The following is a 9,991-nucleotide window of genomic DNA, read 5'->3' as shown; positions in this document are numbered from 1 at the left end:
GACGACACAGAGTGTATGAGGGCCATTGTAGTAAGGAACATTCTGACATTTTAAAGTCACAAACTTGCAAGAAAAAAAAAAAACAGAAATTCTGAGATAATAAATTAGCTATTTTATGGGAAAAAAATGTGAAAATTGGTTTCTCTTCTCCTGTGGGATTTAGTCAGAGGGAAATGCTGGTGATTTGAGCTCAGAATCACAATCTTCTCATCAGCATCTGGACTAAACAACTGGTTTGTTTTAAACTGTCTGAGTAGAGTTTTGCCTTTGAAAGAGTATTTTTTGATTGCATATCCTAAAGCTCTGAAGCAATTATTAATATTATTAGTTGTTTTTGGCAAATAAGAGCAGCTCTTCATGGTGGTGTGAATGTGACGGTACGTTTTTTTTTTTTTTTTTTTTTTCCTGGTCCTGCAGTTCCTGTCTCACCTGCTGTCTCTCCACCTCCTTCATCTGCACACCTGTCTGCCTTCAGCTAGTCCCCACCTTCACCTGCCTGCTGTCAGCCAATCAGCTGCTTGTCTTCCTCCTGCCTGTTTCCTCCAGCTGCTACCTGTTCCCTCGTCAGTCTGCTCAGTACACACACACACAAACTCACACACACACACACACACACACACACCTGCTCCAGTTCAGTCACTCTGCCTCGTCGTCTCAGTGGTTTTCCCGGTTTGTTCTGCCGGCTCGTCGCCTTGACCCACTTTTCTACAAGATCCACTTTTTTGTCTGAGGCCTCTTCTACTCAGATATTTTAGAAAATGTAACTTTTTCTCTGCATCTGTCCACATGAGAGCGTTTAAAAAAAATGATCACTGGTCAAAAACAGCATTAAAAAAAGCCAAAACAGTGGAAAACGAAGACGGATGACAATAAAGGTTGAGTTTTTTATATGGACAGACAAAGTGCTCCTGTTGAAATTTACAAATGATAGATAAGAACAAAAAATAGCATCAAATATATTTAAAAAAAAAAACAACACTAAAAGCAGATTGTGTGTGATGTCGGCGTCTCTGCTCTGAGCGCGGGCAAAGAAGCAGAGTGGTGACGCTGACATCACACATTGAAATTTTACAGTTTTCACATCCAAACAGCAAAAACAGGATTATGAAAAATTCCACTCGAGTGTCCAAAAGGTGCATGTTACAGTTTCTGTGTGGACAGGAGGATAAAACACAGACGCACGTTGTGTTTAAAGAGGAAAACACTTTGCTATGTAGATTTAAGACTAAATAACGAGCTGAGATGGAGATTTTTTTGTTTAGACGGAGATTTTTTTTGTGTGTGTGTACCTGCCTCTGAGTCCTGCCTGAGGTTCTGACAGTCACTCCAGTCTCCTGAATTGTTTTCTTCATAATTAGTCGTCGTCGTCGTCTCACACACTGAGCTCCGGCTTAGATGAAAAATAACAGGAAAAAAAAAGCCAAACAGACTTTTGTCTGGGTGGGAGTTTTACCAGGAACACTGAACACTGGTTTTCTGATGATTCACAGGAGAGGAAACAGACTTATCCTGGTTTTAGAGGAGAAGTGAAGGTGCAGTTTGTGATTTGGGGTTTTAACGTTAAAGTGAAACAAACGAGCAGCTCCCAGGGAGAGACGGCTGATCAGTAACGAGTAACATCTTAGTAAATAGAATAAGGCAGAGCTGAATGTCTTCTCAATCTGCTGTTCTGACATGAAGTGTTAAAGTCCCCCCCTCCAGCTGTTTATTAAGCCCCTAAAAATAATCTCTGATCATCACTACTGCACATTTAGAATTTATTTTGATGAAAAAAACATCCCTTAGTGCTTCATATGTAACTCTAAATCTTACCACCGGCTGGTAACCAGAGCTCTGTTCACACAACAGGGAGGTCCTGTTTGTGAAAATTATGCCGTTATTTGATAATCTAACTGAAAAAAAAAAAAAAAAAATCAGTGAATTTTTTTTAAAGCAAAGCATGACCATGTACTGTTGGGACACTTGTGACGTACAAATCTAGCTGGTGCATTTGAATCTCACATTTTAGGGGCATGGAGACCTGATCCAAGGTTCAGAGAAAAATTTAGAAATTAAGCTCAGGTTTGGGTTGAGTTTGCATCTGCATTATTTTACTGAAAAATGATGGACCTACTGTCTGTTCTGGGCAACTCCCTGTACAGCGCTGGAGTTTACGTGACGACGCTGAAGGCCACACGTAGGCTACTTAGCGATGGAGGACGAGCAAAATGCCGGGTTCAGGTCGGGCTCCCGTCTCGGGTCGGGTTTGAACACAGATACGCTGCCTGATCTGCTCTGTAGTTCACACACACACACACACACACACACACACCTCCTTCTCCTCCTTCAGCAGAGCAGCGTGAAAACAGATCAGTGGAGTCAAGGTCACACATTCTAGGAGACAGAAACCAAAGAAAAACACATTTTCGAGTGGAGGGGGACTTTACAAAATAACGATAAAACAGACAGGAACGTCCTCTCCTGCTGTGATTCATATTCCAATTTATTTGTCGAGTTATTAGCCTTAAGTGAGACTGATGAGTCAGGTGCTGCTTTATGAGGGTGTCAGCACATCATTAGGTTTTCCATAAGGAGTTTATGAAGGAGGAGATGATTCTTAGTGGCTGAATATGGACCCATTACGCGTGTTTTACGATGCCTTGTGGATTATGAACCCCTTGTTAGAAAGCATAATTCGTCCCGAGGATGTGATTCGAGCATAAATTACTGACACATAACTGGGGACGAAGGTTTTGTTGTGTCAGTTATCCTGTTGCTGTTTCTCCATTTTCTGCCTTAACGAGCTCAGCTGACATTCAGTTGAGTGTGAGGGTGCTGCGTTCAGCGTGTGTGTGTGTGTGTGTGTGTGTGTGTGTTGTAAAAGAGCTGGGAAGACGGCGTCTCGCTCTCCTGTGTGTCTACATGATGTAACTGTGCCTGCCTGCCATTCAAACGGGCCTCGGCGGCTGAATGGTTGCATCTTTCATTTTTCTGATTTCTGCTGTGAGTCACTTTGCCCCGCTCGGTCCCGCCGGCTGCTAATCAGGAGTCTGAGCCGCGGCTCCTCTCCTCTAATAAACACACTTCTGCAGGGGAAATGTCGGATTTACTGATTTTTTGGGGGGCATTTTTCAGTTTCTGTTTGATTATCCTGCCGTCACCTGGGTTTGAGGTTTTACAGTCATTATATTGTCGAAATTCATTATGTGTTTTGTCACAAATCCATGCAAAAGCTGCAAAAAAAATCCCAACAACTAGTGCTATTTATTGTGGTATTGATCAATATTAGCCTACACTTCCCATAAGCTGAATCGATTTTGGCAGATGTTTTCAGTTTAGCGATCTATCGGACGATATCTGCCTTTGCTGTGTGCGTGTTTTATTTTAAATATTGGATATTGGCATGTCCATGTCTTCCCTCTCCAATAGAGAGAAAAAATAGACTTACCTACACTGGGACAAGATGTTCGATATCATTTCCACCTCTGTACGTCCAGTGGTTCAGTTCCTATGGGTAGCATTTCCTGTTAGCTTAGCATAAAGACTTGAAGTCTATGGGAGTCGTTAGCCTGGCTCCAACAAAGTGAAAAAATAAACCTTACAACCGCTCCAAAGGGCCATTTAATGTCTCCTAAAAGCACTCTCCTTTGTTTTTTTGAAAAAGTCACTGTATGTATGGGTTTATTTTTATTTTTTGATGGAGCCAGGCTAACAACTCCCATAGACTTCAACTCTTTATGCTAAGCTAACATGAAATGCTACCCTCAGGAACTGAACCAGTGGACGTACAGAGGTGGAAATGATGTCCAACATCTGGTTACAGCCTGGGGAAGTTGAAAAAAGGGGATTTTGCCTAAAATCTAGTATCGTATTCCTTTTAAAGTTTTTATATTGTTTCACACGTCGCTCTAATTTCTTTCATTTGCATTTGCAGTGTTCTCCTCTATCGTTTTGGTCAGACATTTCTTTAAAAAGAGATTTACTTTAGTGAATCTATCAAGTCCAGCAGATGTGGCACAATATCGTCTGAACCCTGACTGATTCCACAGGAGGCAGGAATCATAACCCGACATCAGCCTGGAGTCAAAACCACACCGACCACAGCGCAAACTAATCACATTTCTGAGTTTGTAAAAGTTAGGGTGAGTATTTCAGCATGTGCAATCACCCATAAAGCATACGCTGATATTAGTTTTTATTACAAATTCAGGGGAAAAAACAACTTCTCACTGCAAATTGTAAACTTGATCTGATCCCAGAACAGCAACAACAGCAATACTACCACTACAGCTAACAATAATAATAACAGTAATAATAATAATAATGATAATAATAATAACGTTAATAAAATGCTGGCAGACTCTCCCTGCTGGGACGAGAGGCAGCGAGCGTCAGCTGGAAGTGGGCAAACGGCATTTTTCAAAAAATGGAAGCCGTAATGATTTTTTAATTAGGAGGCATTGTTTGAGATTACAGAGGGAACGCGCTAATTAATCGGAGAGGAGAGAGGGTAATTGATTGTGGCACTAAAGTGGTGAGCCAATCGGGAGAGAGAGGGAGAGAGAGAGAGAGAGGGAGAGAGAGAGAGAGAGAGAGAGAGAGAGGGCTCTCCACCGCAGCATCCCCTGCCATCACACACACACACACACACACACACACACAGAGCTAATGTGAAACCTGAATGAGAGCTGTCCACTCCAAGCGGCAGTTTGAGAGATGTGTGTGTGTGAGTGTGTGTGTGTGTGAGTGTGTGTGTGTGTGTGAGCGTGTGTGTGTGTGTCTCACAGATTAAACCTTTCCTCTCGAGCATTTTTAAGTATGAATGTCAGTCGGTAATGAGCGAGTTGTGTTTCAGGGTTCAACTGATGTGTTTTTTTTTTCTTTTTTAAGGCCGATATGGACACTTGAGGATTGAACCTGCCAACAGCTGATAATTGTGCCAACATTAAAGGATCATTCCACCCTAAAACAAATTAAAAAATGTTGGAAAAAACAGGAATTGATTGGTTTATGGTGAATTTCTGGTGCTGTTTTGTTGTATTTTTCATGCAACTGATTGGCTAAAAGTGAATCAAGCGTCATCACCGAGAGATTTTACAGCAACAACGGTGTTTAATAGGAAAAACAAAACAAAACAAAACATTTCAATCTAAAGCATAAATGTTAGCTGTCAGATTTCCATGTCAGCGCCTAAAAATAAAAGCAAGGGCTTCTTTGTCGGCTCAATATTTCACAGCGATGTTGAAGAGACATACAGGGAGAAATCCAGCGTGGAAGAGAGAGAGCTCCCCTCTTTCTCCCGTCCAGCTCCACTGCATCTGAAAAACAGAATTACACTCTAAAACAACAAAATGGCACTAATAACACAATATGTCACTCGCCTTTGTTGTGATGTTTTAGGGTGGAATTTCCTTTAATTATCTCTAAATTTGACCATTTTCATGCCCTAAAATTTTCCCCAAGTATTGGGGAAGTGTTTAGTGTTAGTGTTTCTCCCAGAATTGGACTCGTGTCCGGGTGGAAAAGCCTTCATGGGACTCTTAAATACATATTTATGCATAAACGTGTAGAATTGAACTGAAACATCTCATTAGGTTGAGCAGTCAAACATATAATCTTCATATCAGAGGTGGAGGATGTGTGTTGAATAAAAGGTCAATATTGTTTCTGTATGTATCTGTCTAATGCTAGTGTTTGTCCCCCTAGTCTCTGTGGCTGCGTGTGTGTGTGTATGTGTGTGTGTGTGTGTGTGTGTGTGTGTGTGTTCCACTGATGGATCTGAGAATGTCTCAAAAGTTCAGACTGTGCTTGAGGCTCGGTGTCTCAGGGTGAGTGTCGTCAGACAGTGTGACAGCTTCTTACTCACACGCTCACAACACACACACACACGCACACACACACACACACACACACACACACACACACACACAGTGTGAGCCGTAAAGGATGGAGAGGAAACGTGGCACGATGATATGTTTATTGAGAGGCTTTGGATAATAGAAAAGGTGGCGGCTGCTGCTGGAATGTCACAACCATCGACAAAAACATGGACATGAACTCTGACCTTATCTACACACACGCGCATGCACGCACACACACACACACACACAGACGCCCACACATGCATACGCCTCACACACACACACACCCTCATCACTCCAAAGAGAGAAAAAACCGACAGCAATGCACAGGACAAGACAGTACCACAGTATCTACAAGTTATTCTTCTCTACATGAAAAAATCCACAGTTACACACATGAGGGAGATTTTCTGAGGCACGGCAAAAAGCAATAAGATGAGTTTCTCAACAGCAACGAAATAATGATAAAAATAAAACATTTTGCACATTTTGTAAATCCTCAGAGGGGAGGAGGAGGCGGGCCGAGTGTTTACGGCGAGGTCGAGGCGCTTCACATCTTCACATCTTCACATCTTCACACCGAGGAAGAGGAGGGAAATTAACCTGAAATGCCACCAACTTTACAAACCACAACCAAAACCAGTAAAAACTCCAGCTGAACATAAATGCAATGACATTTTTTTACAGGGAGAAATTTGAATTCAAGATATCTTCAATGCAATGTTATACTTTTTATTTTGGAGTAATATTCCAGCCTTAGTTTTTCAGTTTAATCACTGGTTTACATATTTATTTTACTGACTCTTACTTTCTTAAATCATTTTATAGTTTTTTTGTTGTCATTTGTAGTCAAGTATAATTTTTTTTTATTGATGAGTGTTGTGTGTTATTTATTATCTTGCAATATGAAGCTCTTTGGGCTGCACATTTAGTCAATCAAACATTATCTTCCAGTCACATGATGAAATTACAAGTTGAATTTTAACACAGACTTACATGGAATCTCATTCTTTCTTATCTACAATTAAAGTTTTACAAACTGCATGCTCTTGTTATCTGTGCTGCTGCCTGTGTTGACCAGGAAAGAATTGTAAAATCTTTTAATTTTTTTTAATCTCAGTGAGATTTTCCTGGTTAAATAAAGGTCACGTTACAAAAATCCAACCAAATCAACAGCCATATCACGACAGGAATCCCTTAATTTATTGGACATGTCTTCAAGGAGAGTGTTTCATAGCCGATATGTTCACCTGGAGTTGTGTCTTGAAAATTTGGTGTCATTTTCTAGACTAAAACATTTTGCCAGGAAATGGCTTCATGCTCTCAGCGTTTTCTCTGCACGGCAGTAAAGACTCCGCCCGCCTGCCCTCCCCGCCTGCGTCTGCGTATACATCTCTTTCACATTGTAAGGTACTCTCTCTTCCTATACATATAGACATTTAGGATTTGCAGAACTTGGGACTGGAACATTTAATATAAATGCAATCCCAGCTTGGTCAGGAAGAAGGGCTATTAACAGCGTTTCCCATCTACGGCGCGGCTCCAGCGGCGAAAAAACGCTTTCGAAAATGATCAGATACGAGTAAATCACATGAACAGACAAAAATCACAGACGGCTACTGGAGCTGTTTTTCTGTTCTTTTTTTTTTTTTTTTTTTTTTTTTTTTTTTTTCTACACCTGCAGTTCAACATGTGGCCCCGGTCTGTTTTGGAGCGCTTCAGGAGCTCGATAAATATGTAAAGAGACCCCATCGATAATTCAGCAGCTCCTCTCCAGCGTGTCAACACACCGGGAACAGCGACACACACACACACACACACACACACCCTCAACACACTCCTCCAAACTCGATGCTGGAAGACCTTGAACTCCGATCGGGCGGAGAGTCGACGATGTTTCTCCCACCCACCCCACCCACGTCCCATCTCAACACATCGAGCGCTTCGGCGGTGGAGAAACAAAACAAACACTGGAGCTCTTTAATAGGATGAAGCCTTGTAAATAACGAGCTGGTGTTTTCATCCGTGTGATGGGAGGCGTCGGGCTTCAGGTTCAGGTCTGTTTGCTGTTCAGAGCCTCACAGCAGCCTCAGGGAAATGAGGAAACACTGAGGCGGTAAACAAAGTTTTTTTTTTTTTTTTTTTCCCCAATACGTCGTCGCACGGCACTGAGAACCAGAATACATACGGAAAACGTCAGGAATGCGGCAGCATGTCGAGTAAATTCCCGGATATCTCAAGCGGCAGACCAAACCGTGAGATTGAAGGGAATGTGTGGCGTCTTCTTTGCGTTTATTTGCCCATATTTTACAGTTTTCATGGGTTTGATGTCGCTGTGCAAACTGAGTCAATATGCAGATGACGCCCTCATTATGCTAGACACTGACTGGTCAACTCCCCCTGCAGTGACAATGCTGCTAAACTCTCCGGATTTCAGTAATTCTTCAATGATGGGAGCCAATTGTGATGCATTTCCAGGTGTGACCCCGCATTCACGTGGTGTCAGATTTATCGGGTGTATTTGGGTGTTTCTCCCTCTTTCGTCAGAGCAGTTCACGGCCACGTATTTAGGGTTTGAAAAAATCCCAGTGTTAATGTTAATGTAATGTACTTTTACTTGCTCAAATGTGCAGGTAAAGGACGCATTTCTAGGATTGTTGCAGGATCATTTTGTATGTGACTGAGACTGTGTCCTTTTTCCAGATTTTTGGTGCCTAAACATCACCTTTCCACGACCTTAACCAGGGGAGGTTTATGCCCAAATTTAACCAAGAGGTTACTGAAGACTGGTGTCCTGCGGTCCTGAAACTGCAGCCTCTGATACATCACACACATAATATTGGCCAGGGTTTGCAAGTGTTACTGATCAATATTTATCAATCCCGTGTGACCTCAGTGACTGCAGAGATCTTGAGCTCTTTGTTTTGGGTGAAATACCCACTAACTTGTTGTTGTTGTGATATAAAAATATTGCCTCAAACTATGATGAGTAAAACACTGTTTAGCTCTTAGCGCCTGACTGCTTGAGTCTGTATGCAGACATGGACGACATTAGCCACTAGGTGGTGTTACAGCGTCACAGAATCACATAGTGCACCTTTAAATGTTTTCAATGGAGCCAGCGATACCTTAGCAAGTGCTGTTTAGCTGCTTCACAGGATATTAATGTAAGTAGCACGGGAAATTGAATGCCGTTGCATGATGGGAACATCCATATCTCTTAAATTTGCTTGTGTTTTATTTCAAGCTTTACTGTTAAATTTGCATCTGTGTTTGGTCGTGTTGAATCTAGAGTTTCTCCAAATGGGACGGTCAACATAGGTGAGCATACTTGATAAATCCAACACCACATAAATGCAGCGTTTGTCTGAAAGTGCCTGGAACAGAAAGGGGGGGGGGATTTTTCAAAGTGCAATAACTTTAAATTTACCCACTCTTAAAAAAATAAATACAATAAAATCTTCATGTCTTCCAACACTTTTGACCGTGCATGGATAACCGGAGGAAAAAACTGAAGTCCCACCACACGGGAGCTTTGAGAACCCCGAGGCTGACAGTGTTTTCATTCATTCATTCGGGGGGGGGGTCAGAGTTACTCTCGCTGCCCTCTAGCACCAACAAACCTGTTTGCAAAGTGGCAGGATCCTCCACGGTTTCTGAGGAAATATATACAAGCGTGAGTCGCATCGCCCGGCTAAAGGGACAAAAAAAAAAAAAAAAAAAAAGGGAAAAGAGAAAGTCGTCCACCATGTAAACCTTATCACAGAGCGGCGGGAGCGTGAGATTATCACACCTGCACGGCTGTGCGTCCATCTTCAGCGTCTGGCTCTGTGCTACCGGCTGCACGAGCAACCACAGTGATACTATTGCTTCACATACGGTAGATAATTATCGTATTAAAGTATGCTGAGCGTCCAAAATACCCCAAACTACACCCAGACGGCAGTGACGGGCGAGGGAACGCAGGATTCCTGTCCAGAACTGATGTTAGTGTAGAACTTCTCATCTTCACAGCAAAAATGGTTTAATCACAGTGGAGATGGCATTATGGTGCAATGTGTGTGTGTGTGTGTGTGTGTGCATGTGTGTGTGTGTGTGAGTATTTTCCCACATGAGAGACAGAAGTGTTTGTTTGCCGTGTGCTTGTTTAG

At 42.2% G+C, this 9,991-nt stretch overlaps 1 protein-coding gene across 2 annotated transcripts in view; it reads right to left on the bottom strand.

Moving 5' to 3' along the window:
- Window positions 1–5,154: 5,154 nt before the first annotated feature.
- Window positions 5,155–9,991, bottom strand: part of LOC115379571 (dehydrogenase/reductase SDR family member on chromosome X-like) — a 66,547-nt gene continuing 61,710 nt past the window's right edge. The window contains exon 9 of one of the 2 annotated variants that reach the window (XR_003930258.1): window positions 5,155–5,297. The gene's annotated coding sequence lies outside the window, so the exon portion shown is untranslated. Of the gene's footprint in view, window positions 5,298–5,939 lie in introns of those variants that run through there. The other variant, XM_030080288.1, reaches the window with a different exon arrangement.

The sequence above is a fragment of the Myripristis murdjan genome, chromosome 21 (assembly GCF_902150065.1).
Source record: "Myripristis murdjan chromosome 21, fMyrMur1.1, whole genome shotgun sequence".
In the NCBI taxonomy this organism is placed as follows: Eukaryota; Metazoa; Chordata; class Actinopteri; order Holocentriformes; family Holocentridae; genus Myripristis; species Myripristis murdjan.
This window is presented reverse-complemented; position numbering and strand designations above follow the sequence as displayed.